The 27,091-nt window shown below is 38.2% G+C and overlaps 2 long non-coding RNA genes across 2 annotated transcripts in view; one reads left to right on the top strand and one right to left on the bottom strand.

Moving 5' to 3' along the window:
- Window positions 1–27,091, bottom strand: part of LOC119894449 — a 58,919-nt gene that overhangs the window by 26,762 nt on the left and 5,066 nt on the right. Inside the window, exons 2-3 of the long non-coding RNA XR_005442928.1 lie at window positions 14,215–14,302; window positions 12,658–12,696 (exon numbers count right to left, since the gene is read on the bottom strand). This is a non-coding gene — a long non-coding RNA (uncharacterized LOC119894449). The remainder of the gene's footprint in view (window positions 1–12,657; window positions 12,697–14,214; window positions 14,303–27,091) is intronic.
- LOC119894450 lies at window positions 9,019–10,102 on the top strand. Its single transcript, XR_005442929.1, has 2 exons — window positions 9,019–9,147; window positions 9,565–10,102. It is a non-coding gene; the product is annotated as an uncharacterized LOC119894450 (long non-coding RNA).

Here is a 27,091-nt window from a genome sequence, read left to right as displayed (position 1 = left end):
CCTTTTTTTGTTTGTGTATCTCTGATTTGGCTGCTGCATAGTTTCTGGTTAATCTGGACAGAACCTTTTTACTTACCTTGTAATGCTCCTCTTGTTAAGCATGAGAAAATGTACATAGAACATATAAATATAGTAGGGCTGCAGCTAACGATGATTTTAGTATTAAAAGCTTCTACAGATTATTTCAACGATTCATTGATGCGTCGTTTAAGTAGTACTTTTGCTTGGCGGCGGGATCAGCTGTGCACGTTTATAGGTAGGATAGATATTTATTAGTCCTTTCGGAAATTCATAGTGTGTCATAGAGCAAACATCAGACCAACAACCAGACAGCTGCTTTACAAACACAAACATCACCTGAGTGCTATACAACTTATACTAAAGGCTCGTGCAGACTACACAACTTTAAATGTCGCGCGATGGCCGTGCCATTCACGCTACACAACTTGCCGTCATGTGACGGGAGTCTTGAAGTCGTTGTGGCATCCACACTATGTGACTGATTGGTGACAGGGGGTCACACACTACACGAGCTGACAGCGGCTGTGTCACCCAACGCTGGTCTCCAAACCACGTTTTGTCAAGAAAACACACGTGAAATGTGAAACGTGAAATGAGCGATCCTGAACACGAAACAGCTGTTTGTTATTATAAAGATAGCGATTATAAAGACAAAGAATCTGGGTGAAAGGATGGATTAGCACACGCAGGTAGCAGGGATTGTCTGAGCTACAGAGAGAGCTGGAGGTGAGTTAAAAGGTGCAGTTCCCCGATACCCAATTACTCCACTCTTGACTGTGAGGCTACAACTCACGGCCCAAAAAGGAGAACAACAAACGCCCACTGTACATTTTCAGCTGAGGATTGCGGCTTACTTTGGCTTCAACTCAACAATCAATCATGATTTCAGTTAAATGCTAAAGTTACACCGGGTGCTTTCTGATCACATGCCCTCGTGCTGTTGCCAAGGCGACATAAATTTCGTTTTACGATGGATGGACAGTAACATTACAGAGTGGTTGTTTTCTTTAGCTTGAAATAATCCCATCCGTTGGACACTTTCTTCTTCGTCCCTCGCTATTTTCTCTTTCTTCCAACACTTTGCAAACAGCGCCATCATAATCACGTCGTGTTCACACAGGTAAGCGCGATGTGCGACAGTTATAAATGTCCATGCGAAACAGTGTGCTGTATAGTTATATGGATTAAACGAAGCATTGATGCAAAGAATTTGCGTCGATGCATTTTATTAATCGATTTAATCAATGAATCGTTTCAGCCCTAAAATATAGTGTCATTGGTAAGGAAGAACTTCTAGCTAGAGATAATGAGCTATGGTAAACAGTCTTAACAGAAGTATTTGTAAGGAAGAAGTCCTTATTCGTAAAAGTTTAGGCAATTACAACATAGTTAAGGTTGAGGGAAGAGTATCGTCATGGATAAAGTAAATCAATGATAAATGTTCGGCTAACACATAACATTAATTGGGGTGTACAATGTCCAAGTACGATACTTTTTACACCTGTGCATCTATCCATTATAACCTCCTCCCTAAAAATTATTCGGCAGTATAAAAACTACTTCCTGCTACATTGATAAAGTAGGGGGAACTCAGAGGCTAGTGTTTCCATCTTGTACTTGCTAAGAATCAGTACCAATATGGCAATCTGTTCTTTTACGTTCTGTAGTGACAGAAATTGGAAGTTACCATTGTACATTTTAATAATAAATAACCACCACAACACAAAAGAAGGTCGAATTATTGCTAATTGAAAACTTAGAAGTCTAAGCTTACTGTCCAATTAAAATTCATTTTATTTCATGTTGTGTATTTATTAATTTTGACTTGTGTTTTTTTATGATAAAATGATTAATTTAGTTGGTTTTGTTTGAATTATGATGTTTAGTCACCTGGACTCCAGCATCTTTACTATCTTTACATCAAGGACCACATTATTGATTGGATATAATAAAGGCAGACTTGATTGTGTCAGCCTTGACATTTTTTGTAGCTGTGTGTGAAATGATGTCCACCTTTCTAAACTAACTAAACCAAAAACAAAGCCCATGCATTCTAAACGATGACTACAGTATGTTGTTGTAAATCCATTTAAACAGTTGCATGCGTTTGGATTCACTGAAAAAGAGCAAAAGGCTTCCTCCCAGGCCCAAAGCAATCAAACAGACAGCAGCTCCAGTATTTTACTTTGATGGTGGCTGACTGTGTCTGTAAATGATACCAAGCAATACCCCGTGCCTGTTTGTTGTTGAACAGTTGTGGCCCAGGTTTGTCTCTAAGTGCTGAGTATATTTACCCTCTATCCAGTGCTATGCTTTGTTGCACTCTGTGAAACAAGGTAGAATTCAATTACATGGTGGCCGAGGCCCTGACAAGAGCTCACTCTTGTTTCAATCACCCCACAGGTGGATATGGGGATGAGGAGAAGTGGCGCTCCAGTCAGCCCACAGTGTGGGCCACCAGAGGGCAATGAGGCGTGAGGAGGCACTCAGAAGGTAGTGGCCAGTAGCACGGATAGACATTCCAGAGCAAAGGTCAAGCTCATCAAACAGGAGCATCTGTCTGGGTAAGTGAAAATAATTTTATTTTGAAACTCACAAGACACAAGGTGTTGGTGATAAATGAAAGAATAGAATAGTTGGTGGAATCTGCATGTTTTTCTGTATACACTAAATATGATGTTTAAATGGTCTGCTGCACAAAATGGAGGAAAAACAACATCTGTTACAGGGCCTCCATTCCGAGGTTTAATGACTTTGTATTATATTGTTTTGTTATTTTTTTTTCTTTTTCAAAAATTATACGTCTGTGAGCACTTTGGGAAACTGTGAGTCATGAGATGTGTACACTGAAGCCATCACACTGATGGCCCTCTCCAAGGACTCCGCCCGTGCCCAGTGCAGATGAACAGACTCCAATAAAACAAACATCATCAATCATCATGATTGTCAGACTTTTCATTGAGTTCATAATTTCCTTGTGAAAATGGCTGTGAATCCATAGCTGCCGAGACAATTTAAGGCAGTAATCAACCATGTTATGAGTCCACATTGATAATTAATGGGTGACGAAGGCAGTAGAAGGGTCTCACGGGAGTGGTATAAACCTTGTTTGTGAGGCCCCATGTATTTCACCTTATTCTTCTCAATAAAGTGATATGTTTGTCTGTATTCCTCAGGGCTGGATTGTCTTCAGTGATTGAATGCTGCCTTGTCCTGGAGGAGGCAAGATCATTTAACTGCTATTCTCTTCAGTTCCCTATGGGAACTCTTTTTTGTGTGTGTCCTGCCTGCCTCATTGTGTATACAGCCCTTAAATTATATTTATGGGTAAAGCCTACAGTGGGATGTTGTGACGATAACACAAGCTGCAGAGTGACAGTAAGAAATATGGCAGGGAATTAAGTCAAGATTGCAGTGTTAAGAGGGTCATGTCTACATGGGGGCTGACTTTCATCATAGCTAATAAGAAATTGTGAAGAAAAAAGTAAGATGCAGAACTAACTGTAAACATGAATATTTTAGCCTAAATGAACCAAAGCTACATATACTACAAGGACTATAGCCCCCAATGTGAGACTATAAAAAAAATGAATATATATTTGCTTTAAGTGCCATAAAACAAAAGGCGTATTACGAACATTAACAGGCTTTTTTTCTTAAATCATGAATTTCAGTCCAATGTTTCAGGTTAATTTACCATTCAGATTATACAAATAATTGAACACAAGTTTAAGATGTGTAGTTTCATTTGTGGTGCACAAGGTTATGAACTGTTAAAATGGTTTCAGCCCTAATGTTCAAGATACTTTTTTGTTGTTCAGTTTCACGCAACATATTTTATTACAGGTGTGCTTGGGCATCCATAGATTAACTGAGATTTTTAGCAGTAACAAAGGAAAGATCAATTAATGCTCACCATGTGGTTACCAGAGCAGATGGCAGGCTCCAGTTAGGTGAGGCAGGGAAAGTAAAATGATCTATAAGTAGTAGGAGAGCAGGTGTCAGCTTGCTGTGAGGGTGTAGGAAATAGCTTTTGATTTCTTTTTATTTTGTTTTTGCTTCTCCCCTTTAAATATTTCATTAATTTTGTCTAACTCCCTGCGGTCTGTCTTTTCTTATTTCATTAACAGTTTTGTTAATAAACACCACACTCTTTTTGCCTGGACTCCTGGCAGTGCTTCCTTTTTAACATGCCCTTCATGTTTTCCAATGCCAGCCAACATCTAGCCGAAACACACAAACATACCACGTGACTTCAAGTGACAACTGGTGGATTACACATAAAAAACATTCATAACACATTGATGGATACTAGTTAAAGTCTAAACTTAATAACAAAAACAAAATTAGTACGCATGTATAGCCAGCTAGTGCTGAAACAATTACTCAGACAATTGATTATTTGATCTACAGAAAATTAAAAAGAACTTATGATAATTGATTCATAGTAATTAAAAATCCTTTTGTTTGGAAAAATGCCAAACACTTGTTAGTTTTGGCCTATCTAATATGAGGATTTATTATTTCCCCAACTTGAAAATAGGAACCTTTGATGAGTATTTTTCACTATTTTCTTATAATTTATAGGCAAAAACGATTAATCAAGAAATAAATTGGCGATTAATCAACAATGAAAACATTTGCTAGTTGAAACCAAGCAAGTTCGAAATAATAATTCAAGGTTGACAGTCCTTGACCTGATAGATTTTCACTACCTGTGATGTTATTCCATGCTACACACAACACTGAAGGTATAACAGAGCACAACATAAACGAAACATATATTAAAATGCAGGGACTTGTATATTTTATGTTAACATGGAGCACAGATTCTCGGTAGAGACTGACTGACTCAGCAGTGACTTATGTACATTTGCAGTAAGTTATGCAGCCAAATACACACATTTCCCCCTCCTTGAAAAATTAGAAAGTTCATCCAACCTAAACAGATACAACTGGATTTCTAACCATTTTTCTGACTTACATATATTTTTCATTTGGACTAGTTTCAACCAATATTTGTGAAAGTGAGTAACTCTTCCTAAGCCGGTAAACAAAATAACCAAGACTGTAATATGTGATGTTATCAAAAGGCATTGCCTACAGCTCCACCATTGACTATAGTTTGGAGACCGAGAATTTGTTTGAGCTTTTGCTAAACTTTTTAAGCTTTTACAAATGTTAACTAAAAATATCTCTGGTACTATCAGGAGGCAATCAGCAGGACCAAAATTCAAGAGCAGTGGCTCACAGGCTAAGTATGAATTTGTGCTATGTTACCGTAGAAAACTGTGTGTCACACTGAATCGAACTGAAATCACCAGTGGTTTACTCAGTAATGCTGCAAATTCTCAGTGCATTGCTGCTGCCATTTTGACTTTTTGATTGCCACATTCAGAGTCACCCTTTTTAAAAATATCTTTCATTCCCATTGGAGCTCTCAAGGACTACAAGAAACCATACTGGTATAGGTCACTGGAAAAACATTTGGGTTCCAATAATTCAGTGGCAAATATATTCTGTTTTAGCACATAAAAACTCTAAAACTGTTTTCTGCACACTATGGACACACACCTTTGTATTCTGCTTATAATTTTCCTTCCAAACTCCTCCCCATCTCTTCTTCTTCTTTCTCTTCATCTATTGGTTCTTGGCTCTGGCCACTGCATATCAGGTCTGGGCACAGACTAACCGTATGCCCCACAGGCTCAGTAGGACTCCAGCAATCTGAGGGCAGCACATTACCCAAGACATACTTTAGTGTGGCACAGCAGCCTGAATGCCATGTCCGCAGAGAGAGAGAGAGAGAAACCACTGGCGTTTGGCCCATCGTCTGCTTTCAGCAGGTTTTTGGCTCTGTGAAATCATTTCGCACCACTAATGATGTCCTTTCACATCTAATGATCCATCCAAGATCTGTTGGATAGCCACAGGGAGCATGTACGCATAGAGGTCATGAATAACCTGGTTGCTAAAGAATAAGTCTATCATTTCAATTTAGAGTTGTATTAAAGATTCCAGCAAGAGACTTAAAGGTAAAGCTTTGAATTCAGACATAACTTTGCACTAAAACACAAACGTGTAGAAGCAGGACTGCATAAAAGTTTGATGAACTAGGTCATGAAATATGAAATGGGCGTTAATAGGTTGCCTTTGGGTGGACCAAGCATGTAAGTGAGGTGAGTCTCCCTCCTGAAGAAACAACTTACAAGTGTGTGTGTGTGTGTGTGTGTGTTTAATGCTGAAGCTTTTCACAATGAAACAAACTGGACTTTTACAATGTGCACAGAATGCAACTGATGGGTTAGTAAAAATGTATAGTCAGTATCCACTTACCTATTTTAAGTGTTTTTTTGATTAAAGTTTTATATTCAATAAGTGTTCCAATTTCACACTGTTGCCACAGCAAAAATACACAATTCTAATTGTATATTCTCAACTAAAATTAAATTAATAGCGTTTAAAGTCTGTGTATCTACAATGAAGTAGAATTGAATCACATTAAATGTAGGAACTGTCCATGGTGCTTACTTTGAATTCCCAAAGCTGTTCTTCACTCTGTATCTTCTATTTGTGTCAGGGACATATGGGACAAATATTTTTGATTTAGACTAAAAAGAATTTTCAGAATCTGGGTGAGGTAGAATCTGAGCTGACATTAGGGTGGCTTTGTCTCCACACGGAATTCATCCAACTGAGATAAAAGATAAGCTGATTGACAGACAATCAACAACAAATTTGATCTATTTGTCATTCAAGTCATTTACCAAGCAAACATGTCAAACATTTACTGGTCTACTGGTTCCAGTGTGTTTTACAGTTTTGTATAATTGTAAATGGAAGCGATTTTGGTTTTTGGACTTTTGGGGAAAATCAAGCCATTTGAAGACATCCTGTTGGGCTCTGAGAACTTATGTTGGGCATTGTTTACTGCTTTCTGAATTTTTACACAAAATTTACTATCTAACAATACAACAAATTCCTTGATTAGTAGTTAGCATAGTTCCAATGTGATATCATGGGATTGTATTTAAATAACATGTCAGATATTCGTGTGTCATGTCTACGCATTTTAAGCTTTCCACGTGTCATTTAACACCATTACAGATGGCACATTTAATGACTTTTGGATGTGTAGGAAAGGAAGAAGTCAGGTGACCTTTATCAGGTGGCCTTCTTCATCATAGTCAGATGACCTTTCTTCGTCATGGTAACAAGTTTGGTTAGCTTAAGGCACCAAAACTATTTTTTTTAGGTTAAAATAAGTATGTTAAGTTACGGATGTAAGTTACATATGTGATGTAAGTTAACTATGTAATGTAAATTCCTTTTGGTTTCACATGGGAAATAAACAGCCGTGTTTGTATTTGTTTGACTCGTCCATCCACCCTTACATCCTTCCTACATGGACTTTGTCGCTCTTTATACTACGCGAAGGTGTTGTGATAACATGCGAAATAACTGAAGACACTGGCATGCTATGCACACACCATTTGGTGATACCAGGCTGCTAGTTCCTACTGTTCCTCCCTAAAGCAACTGTAGTTTAGGTAACATATCCCAGAACTGTTGTTCAGTCATTTTGCCAAGACTGCACAAGGAGAAGTTGATTAGCACACTACCCTGAATGCAAATAAACTGTCATGAAAAATAACCCATCCATCCATCTATATTTCCATCCATCTTCAATGCCTCTTATCTCGTGCAGAGATGCAGGGGGCTTTAAGCCTATCCTAGCATGCACTGTTGCAGGTCACCTCATGGACAGGCTGGCAGTCAATAACACAACTAACAGACATACTGTATAACACATACATTCCAATTTTGCATCTCCAATTCTGCACCCAGAGGAAACACACATGGAGAGATCATGCAAAGGAAGAATCCAGTCTGGCAGCTGGTTTGAAACAAGGAGGTTCAAAGTTTAACCACTGAGCCGGTGTTCTGCCCATATTGATTTATTTTTGGGGAGGAAATAAAATAATTGTAATCCTGTAAGGAGCATATGTTTCTATTATAGAAATCAATTTTGTTATTACAACAACATTTTTTACAACACTTAAACTGATTCAATCAATACTCGTACGGGTACTTGGGCAGGAATTAAAATGTAATAGTATTAGAGCTGGTCTAACTTCAAAATAAAGGTATTGTTTGGTGTAATATTGGAACCCACTTTGAACGCAGAGATTGTGAGAGATGAATAACATGTTTGTGTTGCTCTTTTGAGAGTGACAAGAGAAAGGCGGAACTTGAAAAGAGGCAGGGAGTGCTAATGAGCCTTATTTTAAGAACACAGCACAGTCATGAATATTTAACAGCTTGTCTCCTTGATGAAGCACCAAAATAAAAAGTCTGATGAATCCACCATTCTGAGTGAAAAATGGTCTGTATAAAGCTGCTGTCTGTGAAGATTCTCAGTCATCCAGGTCATAGTGATCCAAAGAAGGTTAAAGTCAAAGATACTAGAAGACATTTCATCCTTCATCCAAGAAACTTCTTCAGTTCTGAACTGACTAGTAGGGAAACTCAGCTATTTAACCTCTGTGGGGTCATTTGCCAAGATCATCGATACCGCTGGTTTGTATTAGTGCTCCTGGCTGTTGTAACGACAGTCGTTATGGTCGTTAGAACCACCTGTGGCCAAGTCTGAACGACCATCGTTGGCATCTTCACCTGTGGCCAAGAGGTAATGCTTTTTAAGTTACCTGGGAAGTGATGAAAGGACAGCATTGTAGGTCTCTGTTCAGCAACAGCTTCTCAACCCAGTTGTAAATGGCTTCCTTGGCACCTCTTTCAAACTATCTATCCTCTCTGTCTACCGGGTGATCCTCAAACGAGTGTCCTTTATCCTTCAGATGTAAATAAACTGCTGTCTTCACAGCCTTCACAGAACACATCTACTTCGTGGACAGTAACATCAAGTTCACGTGAGAAGATGTCCACAACAACAGTTTCAAGGAAGCCATTTACAACTGGGTTATAAAATTTGAAAGACCACTTTCACATAGCCAATTGGTCCTATTGTTTAGGTGTGAATAGGTCTGGCCATGAACTCATACGACTTGCGAACTTTCCTGGAAGCACATCTCCTTGTTTCATCGGACTGGATATAACAACATTAAAGTGAGTAAAATCTCTGAAATATTTTTTTGTGATTGTTAGAATGTCTAGATCATGTAAATACTAAGTTATTGTGGAATGCATGCATCAAATTAGATTTTTAGCTTGTTATGTCTTATATGTGTCTATTATTATTATTATTATGTCTGTTGTAATTTTACAACATTGGGTGAGAATGGTGGTCAAAATAGCAGGTGTGAATAATCGGGAATGTGGGGATGTGTGACTTCTGTAGAATGTTTCACACAAAAAGGTTTATATCGGTTTTAGAATGACACCAGCAAGGAGCATTGTTTACTACAGTGTGCTATGATGCCATTGTTGCTGTCCAAAGTAGAGAGAGTGATGTTGAGATGGAATCATATACAAGTGATTTGAGTGATGAGGAATTGGTTGAAAATGTTGATGAATTGTACACAGAGAATCAATCACCCACTGGATGTCCTGCTGCTGATGATAATGAGGACGACATCGAGCCAACCAAACCAAGCCAACCAACTTAAGCAACTATGCAACTTAACAAACTGCTGTCAACACACCAAGGGGAGGACGACCATCTTTAGTCAGTGGGAGACCTCTGACATCCAGAATAGTGACACCTCAGAGACCTGTGACTGCTCAGAAGAGACCATCCAATGGGGTCCCAGCCAAGAGGTCATGTGAAGATATGGTTTTCATTCTGTTTTGTATATAATATTATATACATCTTTTATTTGATTGATAAAAATATGACTATTGGGTGGATATTAGTCATGATCCACACTGCAAACAACCCCTTAGTAGTTCTATATATTTGTTCAGACAGTGTGAGTGCAAATGCTGAAATTCTGCTCCCAACTAGGCCCAACATTGCAATATTACGTTTCCCTAAAAACTTACTATAACAGTTTATATCTATCTTAATTTCTCCATTATTGCAAAAGACACATCATTACAGAAATAAAGGTATCTTCACACATCATGGTCTAAGTTTCGAGTTACTCGAAGGGAAGAGATCTTTGAAGGTGCCGAGTCCCATGGACTCACTTTGTTGCTAGGCAACAGCAAGGGCAGGCCCCCTTTTTCAGGAAAACAACTTCACTGTCCAAAATAAATAAAGATAGACGGAACACACCACAAACCTCTTGAGCGGGGTTAAGTCGCTGGGAATAACACTCAGCAAACATCAAGTAGTGCAGTGTTAAAGGCCGAAGAGATGTTTATGTTTGGTAATTAGACTCTTTGCTCTCAGGATGCAAAGAAACCTACCGCATAGCTACAGTTTTCAAAAATTTACAGAGTGAGAATATGTTATTTGTCTTAGCAATACCTAATGAAGATAAAATTGTGAAGTGGTTAATTACATTTTGTAATATCTGAATATGAATTTCGGTTTTTGTAAAAATAATTAAAGGTCATATTTTTGGCTCTGTGAACACTCAAAAGATGGAAAATGTAGGCAAATACTATATGCAACTTTGTCCTTCATTTTCATAAAGAAAATGTAAATGCAAACACCCTTAGAACAGATCAAAAGGCTACTAGGCTAATAACAACAGTAACTAGGACTCCTTATCAAAGAAGGCTGGCTTTATCTCATTAAAGCAGGCAAGAAAGGGGGGGGGGGGGGGCGACTCTAGTTCCAAAGGGGAATGAAACAGTTTTGCCCGTATTTGCTTTGTTATTTAGCTAGAACAGCTCAAATTAATTACTCTCATCTTCCTCACTCTATTCATTATTCTAGCTGTAAACACATTAGTCAAATGAAATGTCTCTCAGCACACCTGGCTTTCTTATCTTCCGTGCTGTAGAAGACAGGGTGGTTCAGCTTTCCAATGTGCTGCAGAGTATTAAAGAAACCCAGTGCCATTTATGGGATATGGTACCTGCCGTCTCTTCTACCGATAGCTGCCTCCCAGGAAGCCTTAATGTATGAGATTTGTCAGTGTCAATTTCCCAGCTAATCTCTCTGGTCCACCTCGCGTTTGCCTCTGCCGCCCATTCATTCTCCTGCTCTGTCTCTGCCTGCTCATACTATCCCGCACTGGATACAAAGGCAACGGGAAGCCGAGGGATAGGAAATATATCTGTGCTAGCTGATGCTGCAGTGTGACCCTGCATGTGCAACCAGCAGAGTTGATACACATCCAAGGCAAACTGTGCTGCCTTCATTCAAACTTATTTATGCCACCAGGTCAACAATAGCACAATGTCTGAGTTTTCAAGCACAGTCTGAGTTTTCATAAATGACACACTCTGAAATAGTCAGACGATAACAATGGAATTTGTAATTGACTCGATTGAGCCACCAATAGTATTTACAAAACGCTATGATTGAACAACCTGAATATTGTGCTTTCTGAAAAACAAAGCCTCTTGACTGTTGACAATATGATACACGCAACTACTAGAGCACATGAAGGTTAAGCCTACACTGTGATTATTTAAACTTTTTTTTCTACAGATTTCAACATGCATTATAATTCTACAAATCCAAAAGCTGTTTCATGCTGAAGATGCTTCCTGCTCACTTCTGTAGTACAGCTCAGAAAATGCTTATGTAATTAGAAAGTAAAAAGAGAAATGTGGAAAAAATACAAATGAGATAATGACTGTGCACATTCTCTCAAACACTGAGCATTTAGTTATGTAGAGTTTTCTTAGTGATAGTTACTATTTATATTTTTTAGTCCTGTGTTGTTTTCATGAATTTTTCTATAATAGTTATAGTAAATAGTTTTCAATCAAACTTTTATCACACAAGATCACCACTGGGAAAAGGGATGGAACAGTTGTCAATATACCTAGATAGTGTATTTCTGCATAATAAATATTTTAGTGTTTGGTTGCATCCTTCTTTGATACTGTAAATGTACATTTTGGCAGAGGGTGAGTAGATTTGAGAGAGAACTTGGTTCTAAAGTTTGATGTTTTTGTTGCATTTAAAAAAAAATGATGCTGTTTGAATATCATTTTATTAAAAAACTATTGTGTACCTGGTTGATGTGGACCAAAACATTCATACTATAATGATAATAATGTGACATATAATGTGGTGAAATATAAATTCATACATAGAAGGCATACACAAGTGACACTGGAACAAGAAATGCAGAGGTCTTTTTCCAAACTGCAGCTCACAAAAGAGAGCTCAGAGTCAGCTGCAGTTTACCAGGTTCAGCCACAGTGACATTTAACACTCTCAGACTCAAAGACAAAGGAGGGATAAACTGCTAATCAATAAAGAAAGCTTTGTTACAAATTTAATACTCTGACTTGTGTTATTTAAGTGTCAAAACCAGCATTAGAAATATTTATTTCAGCAGCAAACTAGAATCTGGCAGGCAGAGAGGTGTAATTTGCCTTAAGTTCTGCAGTGGGCAAAATGCAAATTTATGCTATTAAGAAAGCCCATGTTCTCTTCATCATTATTGTTGGACGCTGGCACACTGCAAAGCTTCCTGGCCAATAATGTTACAACATCACTAAATTAAAATAATTCTACAAAAAAACTAAATGAAGACTTTGACTTACATTAGCTTCAGGCTTCAGAGGATGACGTTCAAACTCTACCTATATGAAATGAAAAGTATGATTCTAATTATTTTCAAACTGGAATGTTTTCTCAATTGTTTTGCATTCTTAGTGTTGATCACACTATTTTTGTTTCCTGCTTTGTTCATTCCTATCAGAGGAGGCCAAAAAACATGCTTTTGCTGCTTCAGCTTGACAGAAGGTATGTGTTTTAAGAACTCCCATATTTACATATAATATTAAAACACATTTCCCCCAAAATAAGCTTCCACAAACAATTTTTTGGCTGCCACTTCAATGACATGGTCATTAAATGTTTGTGTTAATATAATGTAAATGGTTTGTTTGCAAACTAGTGATGCTAGGTGTAATGCTAATATATAGTCCTGCAACATAAGCAGTTTTCAGTCCCTGGTTAAAATCCAACATACGCATGTCACATTTGTGTGTGGATATTATTGTTTTGAAAGAATATTTAATTCCCTTTAGCTTTGACTTTTGGGGTTTGTTTTGGCACTGTGGGTGAAATGAATATGACAAGAATTGTGCATAAAGTGTAAGTAAAAAAATATCTCTTCAAGAGAAATACTACATATAGTATTATTCTGACCAATCATTGCTGTTAAATATGTCATCATACAAATCTTAGCATGGCAAACAATTTTTTGTGAAATCAGGAGTGTTTTGGGAATGCTCCCCTCTGTGCCAAGACATTATTATGTTAGCGATGTGTGAAGCTCTAAAAAGTAAACCAAAATCCCTTCATTGACATCCATGACAAACACCATTTAAAGATAAATAAATGTGAGATACATTGCTGTATTGAGGGAAGCAGCAGTCTAAAAGGTTTATAAACTCCTTATCTATAGGTCAACCGTTGAATATCTGGGTGAGAACAAGCAAAAAAGACACTTGCAGGAACAGCTTGACATTTTGGGAAATTTGCATATTTGCTTCCTTTTTAGAGTTAGATGAGAAGATTGATACCATACTTACCATACATATTTCTGTATAGCAAGTAGTGTAATTTAGGAAAATTATCAGAAACAGGGGGAGCAGCTAGCCTGCCTCTGTCCAACTTCATTGAGTCTTTGGCAGGCAACTAGCGGAGACACCCGGAAGTTATTGTGCCTGACCTAGAAATTGCCCTGTACATAACCCCCAGTAGAAACACAATCTGTTGTTTTTTGTATGGATAAACAAATGAGATATAATGAGCTTTACAGGTGGTGGAAGGTGGATTCTGATGACTTTGGACAGAGCCAGGCAAGCTGTTTCCTCCAGTCTTTATGCTAAGCTAAGCAAACCAGCTGCTGGCAGTAGCTTCATATTTAGTACAGATATGAGAGTGGTAGCTATCAATGTTCTCAGCTAACTCTCGGCATGAATGCAAAAAAGTGTTCCTCCCGAAAATGTTGAAATATTCCTTTAACACTAAGGTTTGTCAGACAGCAGCTCCGGTTTGACTGCCAATAGAAAAAAGCTGCATTTGTACTGGACCAATGACAAGACAATGCTGAGAAAGTATGTGTGTGTATTGCATTCTTTCATTCTCACCTTGACATTAATAATTTATCTGGCTGCATTCCATTAAGATCTGTAGGAACTTGAGCTTCATGTGTCCAGGCTCACTGCAGTGTTTCAGCTACAAAACACAAAGAGGACACCAAGTCACAAAACATGACAAAAGTAGCTGAAATTGAAAAGAAAAAGCAATTAGTCAATTATGTACTTTTTCAATTAAATCACTTATCAATAAATCACTCACTGCCTATTTATTGGCCATAACCTCACATAGAAATGAATCACGCCTGTTTTCTCTGTTGCTTGGAACAGCCACTATTCTGCTTCTTACGTGAAGGAATTGGGTCGGGTTTTCTGCATGCGTGCTACCGAGCCTCAACACCGCAGCTAACAAAATGGAGTCCACTAACACCACAAAACAACCGGCTCTAATCAAAATACAGACTCAAACATAAAGTCCAAGTAAGGATAAAAAACAACAACTAAGTTTTATGTGCTGAAGCCCGTCAGGACAAAGGAGAATCAAATCGATGTCAGTTGGAAAAACAGTCAACATCAGAAAGGCTTGAGTCACGGAGAGAACTCAACCAGAGTTGGCTTTCATCTTATTGGACAAGTAAACTTACTGCACAGAATGTGAAATATATTTTGATTTTGTACTTTAGTTGTCTGAAGTTAGAAATCGTTAGCTCGCTGGCTAACGCCGAACAGTTGCTAATGTTATTCAGTGTAAAATACTATAGTTGTATAGCTTGTCACATTACAACTGGTATTATGTGAAAGGGTTAGGGTTAGGGTAATATAAAATAATGCAACATAATGGTGCAGGACAACAACACAGTGGAAGATCCATTCAGTACAAGCATGTATTGGTTTAACATCATAAAAACACTACTGTAACGTTGCAGGGGGAATTTCCAGCATGTTGTGTGATGCTGTCTCCCTGTGAGTCTGTCTATGTGTCGGATTTTGCTCACTCATGAGAGAATGTGTACTAGCACGCTCCTGGTGGCAATTTAAAAACTGCACTGCTAGTGGCCGCTGAAAACACATATAGCCACTTGTATATGTTTTAGACCAGTTGACCAGAAAGCAGAGAAACCACTGTGTGGGTCCTGACTTTGCATCCACATTTGAGCCTTAGCCTGGTAAAATGCAAACTTCTGCAATAATCATGGAATCATGTGATAAAATGATTGTAGTGTGGTATTGTTTAACAAAACAAATTATAATGAGAAACTAGCAAAATTAGCTGTCCAAGTTTATGTGAGTGAGTTTTGTTTGATGTAGGGTAAACAGTGGAACACAGTTTATTGCACTGAACATTTGTTAGATTATTCTATATGATTATGCATACATTTGTCATATTTTGATGAATAACCGTACAGGAAAAATAATCTTGTTAATACTGTTATAGTATTGAATTTTCTGACTGTTGTTTTCCATTTAAATATGAAACTAGAAGGGTACTCAGAGAGAGCAAACCTCTGCCAAGGCCAATTATATTCCAGTTTTCAATGATCTGCATGCGTGACTGTCTATTTTGCCATAGACACAGGCGTTACAATTGAGAAGTGATGAATGAAAAGCGAAAAATAATTTCTGTATCTAGCCTGTGAAAATTTAATGAGTTCTTCTTTGGCTCATACTACACTTTTCCACCAAGTTTCATGAAAATCTGGCCAGTAGTTTTTCTGTAATCCTGTTTACAGACAAACAAAACAAATATAAACTATAAAACATCCTCGGCGGAGGTAATGATAGAAATTCATTAATCACCCAGCAGGTTAACATCTGAAGGATCCTAAAGGTTAAAGACAAGTAAATGCATATTCCTCTATAGTCTCTGGTTTATTTTTCACTTCATGTTTGACTGTAAGAAGTCATGTTTTACAATAAAATCCGGCACTATGTCTGAGCTTGATTGTTGAACGTTGCACTGAAGGAAGGCTTTGTAATCTTCCCATTTCTATAAGGGTTATTAAAGCCCAGCGCTGTGCATAATATCTGACCTGTCAATCTGATTCCTTCAGCTGAGGAAAAATTGTGGTTAAAGTTATTTTCAATTCAACAGCTACTCGACAATCAGAATCAGCTTTATTGCTAAATTTGTAGATTTACACATACAAGGAATTTGCTTTGGTGACTTGGTGCTTAACAATAAACATAAACCTATGTAAATATAAAAATAAGAAATTGACAAGATATACAGAGTAGACAAATAACAATTATTTACATGTGCATCAGATATGTACACTACAGAAATGTCCTTTAAGAAATGCATGGCTGTAATGTGTCCTAAAATACCAAAAATGAATTCCAGCAGTGCTTTTTCATGCCATCATTTTGAAATCTTACTCTATATGGCATATTGAGTTATTTCCCACTAAGCATAAGGCCATCAATCCCCTGCATATGACATTACAGCTCGTTCGAAGCTGTCTGGGGAGAAATTATCGTGCTCGATGATGTCGATGAGTTAAACCCATAGAACATATGCACTCCTGATGTTGAATTCAAAGCACAATGAAACATTTCACTTCAAAGGCGCAGCAGGCTCTCCGGAGACAAACTGCTAAAGGTACAGAGCAGTGTTCTGCTGAATTCTGTAAATCTTCTATGATTTAGAGAAATCAATTGAACTGGGACTTTAATTACATTTTGTCCAAGCTGTGTGGATGATCAGTATGTGTAACTGAAAAATCTCCAACAATTATTTTTCACAGTGAAAAACTAAACTCATTTATTCACACTTCTTTATCTTATGTTTGACATGTTTTAATTTGGTGGCCCTGCGATGGATTGGTGACCTGTCCAGGGTGTACCCCGCCTATCACCCGATGTCAGCTGGGACTGGCTCCAGCCCCCCGCAATCCTGTACTTATAATGTATAACTTCTTGGCTCCAGCAATGTTTATTTCATTTTGACAATGTAAAGTTTTCACCCAACTATAATATGTAAAATATCTAAGGAAGTGCATTTTTCTGCTTCCAAAGCAAAAATTAAAGCCTCAAAGTGTTGGACTGGGACAAGCCAAATGTGCTCTTGAGTGTATATTAAAAATGATAAATTTCCAAGTGCATATGTTACATCCTTTTGTTTTTCCTCACTTACTCTTCATTGTCGAGGTCGTCATAAAAACACTGCAGTACATTATCATGCTGCTAAACTGCTGTGGGAATCATTTCAATGGGAAAACAACAGTTTTCCTGTAAAGTCCTCAACCATGCCCAAACTAATGCAACAATACGACTGGACTGCAGTAATACACCAGACCCTGGAAACTGATTATGCTGTTTGTGTAACCCATTATAGCAATGCTGACAGTAAAAAGCGTCATAGCAACAAAACATCAGCATAATGACTCTTGGTGATTGTGAACATGTAAATTAAATGTGTAAAAAGCCACAAACAGCAGTCCAAGCCAATTTCACACAGTGTATAAATTAACATTTAGCTCAGAAAAGGTCACTTTTGCCTTTTCAAGCTGTAGCGCTTTTCACTTTCCATAATAATAAAGCAAATATCTGTCTAAAAGGGGTCTAGAAAAAAATATTTATTTAAAACATCTTTTAGGAAACTTGCAATGTATTTCTTGTGGATATTTCTCTTCTCACAATATCTGAGCATGCTTATGACAATTCCATACATTGCTAACACACTGTAAACTTGCCAGGTATTAGCATAATAAAAGGGAGAAACATTAACACAGCATGCTTCACACTCATTCCTAATTCCTGTTCACACTAAAATGGGGGGAAATATTATCAGTGTTGTCGTAAACACAAGTACAAATCCCTGCTGTTATGGCAGTCATACTGAGAGACTTCAGATGTTTCACAGTCATTTCCATTCCACAGCCAGCATTTGCATTTGTTTGATTTCCAGCAGCAGTATGCAATGGCTCTTTGTGCAACAATACAGACACAAATAAATCAAGATCCATCCTTCCTAGCACAGATTATTTATCTCCCTACACAAGCTGTCTGAACTTCGAAAACACAGCTTCAAGTTATTCATGGATATTTCCATACTCGCTGACCACTACCTTGACAGTAAAAACTACAGTCTGCTGTACACTTTAAAATATCAGTCTTATGCAAGAGCTAATAAAGAATTTGTTTAGCTAACTTTGGTGTGCAGATGCAGAGTGAATCATTGTAATGTAATGCATGCCTATAGCTATATCCCAACTACTAATCCTTCTGCAGAAAATCAATTTTTCACATTGGTTTTGGCTGCCCTTAGGAAGACAAATCACAAAACTAGTCAAACCAGCGATCAGAATCAAACAGACTGGAATGAGACAGAGTGTAATACCTCGTGTACAATCAGTAACAAGTCGCTGCCAAAATGAGAACATGCCATTTCATTCTCATCAGCCTCTTAAAAAGACAAACATGGTATAATTAGGATGATTAAGATGAGGAGAGACTAAAGGCCAACAGTGTTAACATAGCTGGAGATAATAAAAGGATTAGGGGTGATTCACTTACAGAAGCTAATTGCATTTTAAAATAGGCCTAGAAAACAGGAATTCATTAGCAAATGTGATTGACAGCTGAATATATCTGAATTTAACCGCACAGAAAATAAAAAATGTGAATAAGTAAATTCACTTAACAGGTCTGCTTGTCTGGGAGAAAAGACTGGAAGAGTCACTAAAAGTGTCACATAGTCAGGTAGAGGAAAAAAAGAGCACCTTTAGGAAAAGAGAGAGCAGATCTGCAGTGAGCAGATGAGCACTGACCCAATCTGACCCACTTCTCCCTGATTTATGGTTTATGGTCCCTCTGCAGACACAGCTTTGTTCTGGGGGGTCATAAATCTCCCGCACCTCAGAGCCGATCAGCTGACCCTCCAATCCTGGTAGCCGCCCCCTTCACACAGTCCTGTCCGCTGGCTGCAGCCGCGCTCTCAACACATAGCAGAAATCATCCGAGCCACAAGCGCAGGCAGTTAATCACCGTGAGCAGACAATAGTATGAAATAGAGCCAAGTGGGTCGGGCAGGCAATTCATTGCAATCGCTAAAGCACTCAAATGGGACAGCTGAGGTTTACCTGTTTGGTAACCTCTGCTCCAAGTGTTTTCCTAAAAAGTGAAATGAAGTTTCCACTGTTTGAGATAAGCCAGTAAGAGTGTGAGTTGTAAGTCTGTGAAGACACCTCGTTCAAATGGAAACATGACACAATACATAGTTTTGTACTTATGCCTCCAGCCACATTGAAAGAGCAAATGGGGGATTTATTTTGAGACGCATAAATTGGTGTGAAAACACAACTGTTGAGACTTTAGGAAGTTGGATCGTAAAACAGGCAAACATTGCATACTGCAGTTCGGCTCAGCAGGTGAACTGCTGCACCACGGACAGCGCTCTGTGTCTGAAATGAGTTATTTTGTATAGATCAGACAGGATGGTGACATGTCTCACTGTCAGTGGCAAAATAAGACAACGAGGAAAGACAGATGGAAGTGGAAAAGCAGCAGACAGCAGGCAAAGTGGAGGGGAGGTGGGGGGTGGGGTAATTTGAAAGAGAACACAGCATGAGAGATAGATGCAGCCAGAGAGTCAGAGGGGAGTCAGATATTCCACCAGGAAGACATCAGCCAGGAAATCAGCACATGGAGAGAGTCGAACCGCTTTAAAGTGGAGGAGGAGAACATCTCCTATTGCAGTACCATCATGAAAAAAAAAAAATCACACTCACCTAAAGCACGTAGCCTGAACGCATCTCCATACTCAGTCCTTTTTAACATGTTTGTATTGTGAGGAAGCTCTGCTGATGATCAGCGCACACCACAGGTCTAAATTATCTCCATGACTCATGCGGGAGCAGAGAATTGACTCTCAGCAAAGTGGGATAAACACTCATTGTAGAGACGGCAAGAAGCCTGGCTAGCAATGAGAATTTTTTTGTCCTCCCACTCCCGCGCATGGATGTTCTCCCCCCCACTCTCACTCTCTCTCACTGTCTCTCTCTCTTTTTCGTCCGTCGACACTCTCAAGAGAGCCCCCCCCACATCCCCCAAAGCACAACTCTCCTCACCAAGGTACCGCTAACAGTTTCTTTCTCATTGGTTCTGTCCACCCTGCTCTCTTTCACTTTCCAGTTTGCCTGTCTTAAAGGAACAAAGTATTCACACCCCCTCAACCCTGCTCCCCTCCTGCAGCTCACAAACTGTATCATGATGAGAAGTGTTGGGCAAAACTAATTACAGTTTAGGGTTGGAGCAGCAGGACAGACATCAATAATTCATGAGCTCAATTTAAGGGGTGACGGCAGACGTGTACCTGAAGAAACAAAGCTTGCAGAAGCAGCAGAATTAGATTTTCTCATAGACACCCTGCTGACGGCATGTGTGTGTGTGTCTATCTGGGGATAGAGGTGGCCAAGTAATCTCTGACATTTATCAATCTCTCTCAGCGACCCAGGAAATGCAACAACATCAACAAGTCTCTGATACAGCAGGCCTATAACTGGCACTAACAAGGAAGTCATATTAAAACTACAGTAAATGCAACTGGCTATGGTTTCTAATCTGTTTCTGATATTGTTTAAAATGTATAAGCATGTAAAAACAGTAACATTTTAAGTGAGCCTAAACAACTTTTGAATTAAGAAATAGAGCATCCTTCATCATCTAAAATAAAAGGTTGGATTTATAAATTAAATACAATTACACTGATCTTTATTAAAGTATTTAAATTAATATTTTGAACAACCCAGTCAATATCTTCATCTTTCTTTTTATTGTATTCATTGTTGTTATGTTATGATTTGCAATAGCAATAGTTACTATTTAAACAATTTCCAAGTGTAAAACTTTTCATAGATTTAGGCAAACTTCTGAAAATAGTTGAACTATTTTGAGATGTTTTCTGTGACTGAGTTCCACACATCCAGTGAATCAGCTCCTTCAGCAGTTATCTCCAGACCTGTACATACTGTCTGAGCACCTGTGTTGCCTGAAATTCCAGTGATAAATTAGTGACGACAATGAACAGCTTCAGTCGCAGGTGCATCAACTGTGCTATTTGAATTTCCTTCCCAAGGCACCTTGTACAAATGCTGACTTTTGGAGTTTGCACTTTTGTCAATCAGAGTTTTCAGTAAGCAGAATTTTACGGTTCACTGAGAACTGTTAACTGTGGGACTGTAGTAAATATCAGCACAGACAGACTCATATTCAGCCATTTATTGGTAATCCTGGTGACTACATCAGGGGAAACAATTGGAAGCAATTATTCATGAAGGTTTCATTGTTTACTGGAGTCTGTTTCAGTTTGATGTACTGCTTTGTACGGTGCTCTGCTGTTCTACATTTACCACCTGCACATTCTGGTGGGATATACATATCATGTGATCAGGAAACTTTTCTGGATCATAAATATTACATTTGGTCAAGGTAAATTTTAAAGACAAAGCTCCAATAACACTTTAAAACCTTGCGTTTTCTTTGTTTTCCAAACAGCTTCAGAAAATAAAACCACTTAAAGAAAAAACAAAACACAAAAATCAAGCAAGCAGGCAGCGTCAGTCGCCTTCAGGTCCACATCTGTAATGTCAACCTTAGCACACCTCCTCCTACTGATCAAAGCTGCTTCATGCCTTCATCAACAGCTGGTGTGAATGTAAAAAAAGGGGAAAAAAGCAATGACAAGATGGCATGGTTATGCAACCTATTTCAACCAGCCCTCCACCCATTCTCCAAACAAACACAGCTTGCCTTTGGTCTTTATTTCACTGTCATTGATGCATATTTCATAAGGGAATTCACTGTCTTCCTTTGATTCTTTGACACTTTGGTGCTTCTGTCTAGCAATCCATTAGCTCCCATTACCATCTCTACAGTCCTAATTACAGACAACAAGAAGACTCTTACAACTCTAATGTACTGTATATAAAAGCTCAGTCCTCCTCCTTTTAACAGGTATGATAAAAAATAATACAATTACGAGCAAATTATTTATCATTTAGTCTATAAAATCTGTGAAATACGCCCATCAAAATATCTCAGAGGCAAATGCCATGTCATCAAATTGGTTGTTTTGTCTGATCTACAGTCCAAAATCCAAGTACATTCAATTTACACTGATACACTGATTCCTCACATTTGAGAAGCTGGAACCAGCACGTTTTGCATTTTTTGACTGATTACTTATCAAATACCATTGGTTGTGCCATCGATGAATTTTTTGTCAATTGACTAATTTATTGACTGATCATGTGACCAAACATATGGTTCGGATCAGGAAATCGTATCTGCAGACATACAGAGACAAAGGCTTACAGCATGTTGGCAGGCAGAGGTCAAAAAAGCAGTCCAATGCAGGCAAACAACTCCGATAGGGAAAAGGCAAGGTCCAAAATCCGGGCAAGGGAAACAAACTTTGTAAATCAACTCTACTTATACAGTACCTTTTTAGTTTTCTGACCACTCAAAGTGTTTTACAATACATGTCACATTCACCCACTCACAGACATTCATACACTGATGGCAGTGGCTGCCATGCAAGGTGCCAATTGCACATTAGAATGGACCTACCATACACTCATTGGAGCATTTTGGAATTCAGTATATTGCTTGAGCCACAGTTTCCCAAATTTTCTAAATCCACTGGAAGAGCACAGGAAAAATGGCTGGAATGATTGGCACATGGACAGAGACAAATGACACTGAGACAAAGGAACCCACAGACTAATGAAACTAATAAGAGCAGTGCAGACAATCAATACTGGCGGGAAACTCACAAAGGCAGGAAGTAAAGCGATTGACATGAGAGGATAGGTGAGTATTATCAGGAGAGAAACATCTCTAATTTTTCTCTCCCTCACCAAAGTATCTCAAATGAAAACTGTCACAATCATCTATGTTGTATTGGCAGGGAAGCAGAAATCTCAGAGATAGGTATCTACAAAAACCTCAGCACATGAAACCAAAACTGTACTTTGGGTAAACTGACCCTTTTAATCTGGTGCTGTGCTTTACCCAATAAGCTATGGTGCGTCACAGGACTACACAGTGCAAAGTTATTGATTAATTAATGTATTCCATAGAAAAAGATGAAATCTTAAGAACAGAAGTATGTCTTTGTGGATCTGAACTCAGCAATACACTGTGCGAGTACAACCCTTCTTGGTTACTAATGGGCGTGAAGTCACATTATGCTAAATAAGCAGCAGAGGGAGAGAAAATGGCCTTACACTTCAATGAGTGTAAGATCATTCCACTTCAAAACACAGGGAGACTTAATATTACTGTATAGGCAACGTTTTCCCTGTTATGGGCAGCTGTGTGTTCTTATTTTGAACCATCTTTTAGCTCAATGCTGTAAAAGTACTCTCTTTTTCTGTCTCTGAATATTAACGTTTGTCATTGAGTGTGGAGGAATAAAATTTGGTTAAGCCTATCTGATAACCTTGACCTCTATATAACCTCACCTACAGGGACTAAAAAGCAAGGACAATTTCTGTGCCTGAAATGTATATAGGAGGGAAGGGAGGTTCACGAAATGAAGAAATGAATTAATTCAAAATGGACATGTTTATTAACACAACTGATAAACAACAACAAAAATTGTACAATAACAAATTGTGCAAAAACCAACAAAAAGTGCCCTGTTTATTTCCTCATTTATTTGGGACTGGGATACTGGATTGCAATTGTAACATTCTGACTTCTTGCATAAAATTTTATATTATAGTCTTGTCCTTATTAGTGAACATATATCGATTGTATTATTCATTAGTTCACATATAGGGTCTATATTTTTCATACATGAAAAGTGTGAGTTATGAAGGAGAAGTTAAAAAATCTTACACTTGAACGCCAATCTAAGTCACTCCAATTTAACGGGACTCTGGGGGCTCCTGAGGAGGTTTTGCACATCCCAACACATAGCGACAGTGATATAAGATGGTAAAAACATAGCTTGCCGAGCTGTAGGCTACTAGCCAGATGGAATTGAAACTGTGGAGCATATCATCACCAGTTTCAGACAAGTACACCAAACCTAATCATTTAAATGTGGATCCTCACATTAACTTGAAAGGTCTAAATGGCGGGAAAATGCATTACCTATTCACCCTATCCAAGCCTGTATTTCAAACATATAATAATAACAAAGTAGGTCTACTTTATTAATACAAAATGTTCTTTATGGTTGCATAGACAAATGCATATACAGCCATATTCTTGCCAAGAAAAAAAGAAAAAGAAGAAAAAGAAGAATATTTTTCCTAGACACAGATTTATCTATTTTCAAATTTAAAATGGCCAAGCACTAGAATTCAGAGTACTGGAAGTGCCAGAGAATTTGTAAGTACAGTTTTTGAGGTTTTTTCATTTTATGTTACCTTATATATCTACTGAACTACATTTCAGATGGAAGTGTGGGGACATTGTTCTACATTTCTTTGACTTCTGTAGTTTAAATTTACTTACAGCATATGATTTATTTACAGCATATGGTCAGGTTATAAATTATGATGGATTATATTAGTGTCTTAAAATCAGCTCCACCTCAACTAGATACAACGTTAAAATGCTGCTTATACTTTTATGTATCGGTAACAATAATAAAATAAAACAAAGAGAGTAATTTTATTTTGGATGGTAGGTCAATAATAATAATCTGATAACACATTTTTGAGTGCAGACTTGTAATCAAGTATGTTACATTTTTGTAAAGGATCTTTCTGCTTCTCCCACCATTGATTTTAACCAAATTATAACCAGTTTTGGATGACGTGCACTACTTTGTCTACACAATTTAGATCTGTGCATTGACCAAAAATGGCCGTATTTGGAGTCAACAGTGGAGCTATGGGAGGAATGCCCATTTCTACACCTCTATCCTCACTGACCGGTTGCCGACAGGTTGGTAGCGACTTGACATTCACAAGGTAGCCACTCCCTAAAGCATACCCTGCTTTACCCTACAAAATGAACATAATACTGTATTTGAAGAAGGCTTGAAACTAGTGACTGAGACTATAAACCCATTATGAAAGTGTTTACTAAGGTTATAAATGAAGTGAGAAGTAGGGTCATTGGAAGAGTTTACTGTTTTGAAGGACTCTATACAAATAAACCTAACAAGTAAATGTGTTGGTTATACTGATATACAGCTACAGTGGACACTTTCTAGAAAAGATACAGGTTCACAAATTCTTAAAAGTTGCAGATTATAGTGACTATAGGTACAAGTAATGAAAATTAATTCCAAGACATTGGGTACAACATTGGGATTTTTTTGTCTTCAGTTCAATACTGAACACTGTTACGAGATTCCCATCTATCTATCTTTGTTGGCCACATTATTTCTAGAATGTGCTTCACCTTTGCTAGCCCAGCTAAATTATTTCAAGACTTGCCAGAACTGCAACTGTTGGTGAAGCAAAACACAAAATCACACCAGGGCACTTGCTTCTCTTTATTTGTATACATAATTTAAAACCACAAAGCTGATCATTCTTCTAGAAATGTTCAGCCTAAATGGGACCGCTTTGGATAAAACATTGCATTTAGAAGTTTGAATGTATCATAGTGTGCTGGCTTCTATCTATTCATGTGTTTAATAATGTTGTGTAATGTAAAATTCCTAGGAAAATGTAATTATCATTCTTAGTGGCATTCATAAAATACTGCAGGTTTATCTTCTGACTACAGATTAAATAATTGACATACATAAAGGTGATACAAGCTGCCAAGGTAAATTCACTCTAAATAATAAATGGGCATAACAGCCAAACTTGTAATGACAAACCTCTTAACTTCACTGGCTGTATGTTGAGACGTTGTATTTGGCTTTTGTCCAGCTACAGTGTGAATGAACTAGTTAGTGTTGAATAAATCACTGTATGAATGGCCTACAAGCTGCTCTCTGACAGCTGGAAACTAAACCTCCACAACACATGAGGTTCACATTTGTGAAGCACTGGGCGATCTCTTTGAGCTTTTGGTACAAAACCCCCTCTCAAAGGAAGTAAAAATGAGGAGCCAAATCAAACACTCAGGGTAAAAGGGAATTGCTAAAGCATAGATGAATCACGAGAGGAGTGCAGTGGACTGAAATACCCCCAACAGCTACAGATTCACATATTGTCATACTGGGCCTTTTTTTAAATAGATAAAATGGCTCCAAAGTTAAAAAACTAAAGTTAAAGTACACTACATGCATGGGAAATGACATCATACCACAGTGTTTTTCGTAATGGTACCTATTATGCTTTGCCTTATTTTCTGTCAAAAATATAATGTTAAAATATCAGATTTTCATTTTTAACCAAAGAGAAACCAAAGTTTCAAATAATGAAATTAACATATCTAATAGTACCCTGTGAGCGACAAGCTTCAGATTGCTTTGAATACTAGGTTTCCAACGTTTTTTTTGTTCTTTCTCGACTTGCTCCAGGCACAGCACTCCCACAAAGTGCAAGGACAAACCCATCCACCTGCTTAGTCTCAGTTATTTGACCACTCTGCTTTCTCCAGCGCTAGCACAGCGCTAAAACGAAGTGTGGTCTGACTTGCGAGACTACTCTGCTCAGGACTACTCTTCAAGTTTTTAGAGGTTGTTTCGCAGAAAGTGCTTTTTCAGTTGTGAAGGAAAGTTAGATACGTTTTTTGACGGAGGTACTTGTAAATGCATCGATAGCTACTGCTAACTGTAACTGCTGTCAGCTGGTTAGCTCAGTTGGTCGTGCAGCTAGCGGTTCTATTAGCTAGTTGACTCCTGGACTTGTCGCTTGGAGCCCAGGCCTGAAAACCTCCTCCGCCTCCCTGTGTAATGCTCCTGTGATAGCAGCGTAAACACCAACACCCACCAAGTACTCCGAGCTCATTCTTTAAACTTTATGCATTGGGCTAAACATATGTCCCAAAAGTTCATAGTCCTGCTTCA

Source organism: Micropterus salmoides, unplaced genomic scaffold (genome assembly GCF_014851395.1).
Source record: "Micropterus salmoides isolate LMB-PRFRI ecotype aquatic unplaced genomic scaffold, ASM1485139v1 Ms_hic_scaffold_8, whole genome shotgun sequence".
NCBI lineage: Eukaryota > Metazoa > Chordata > Actinopteri > Centrarchiformes > Centrarchidae > Micropterus > Micropterus salmoides.
The sequence above is the reverse complement of the archived record's forward strand: the minus strand, read 5'-3'. Positions and strand labels throughout refer to the sequence as shown.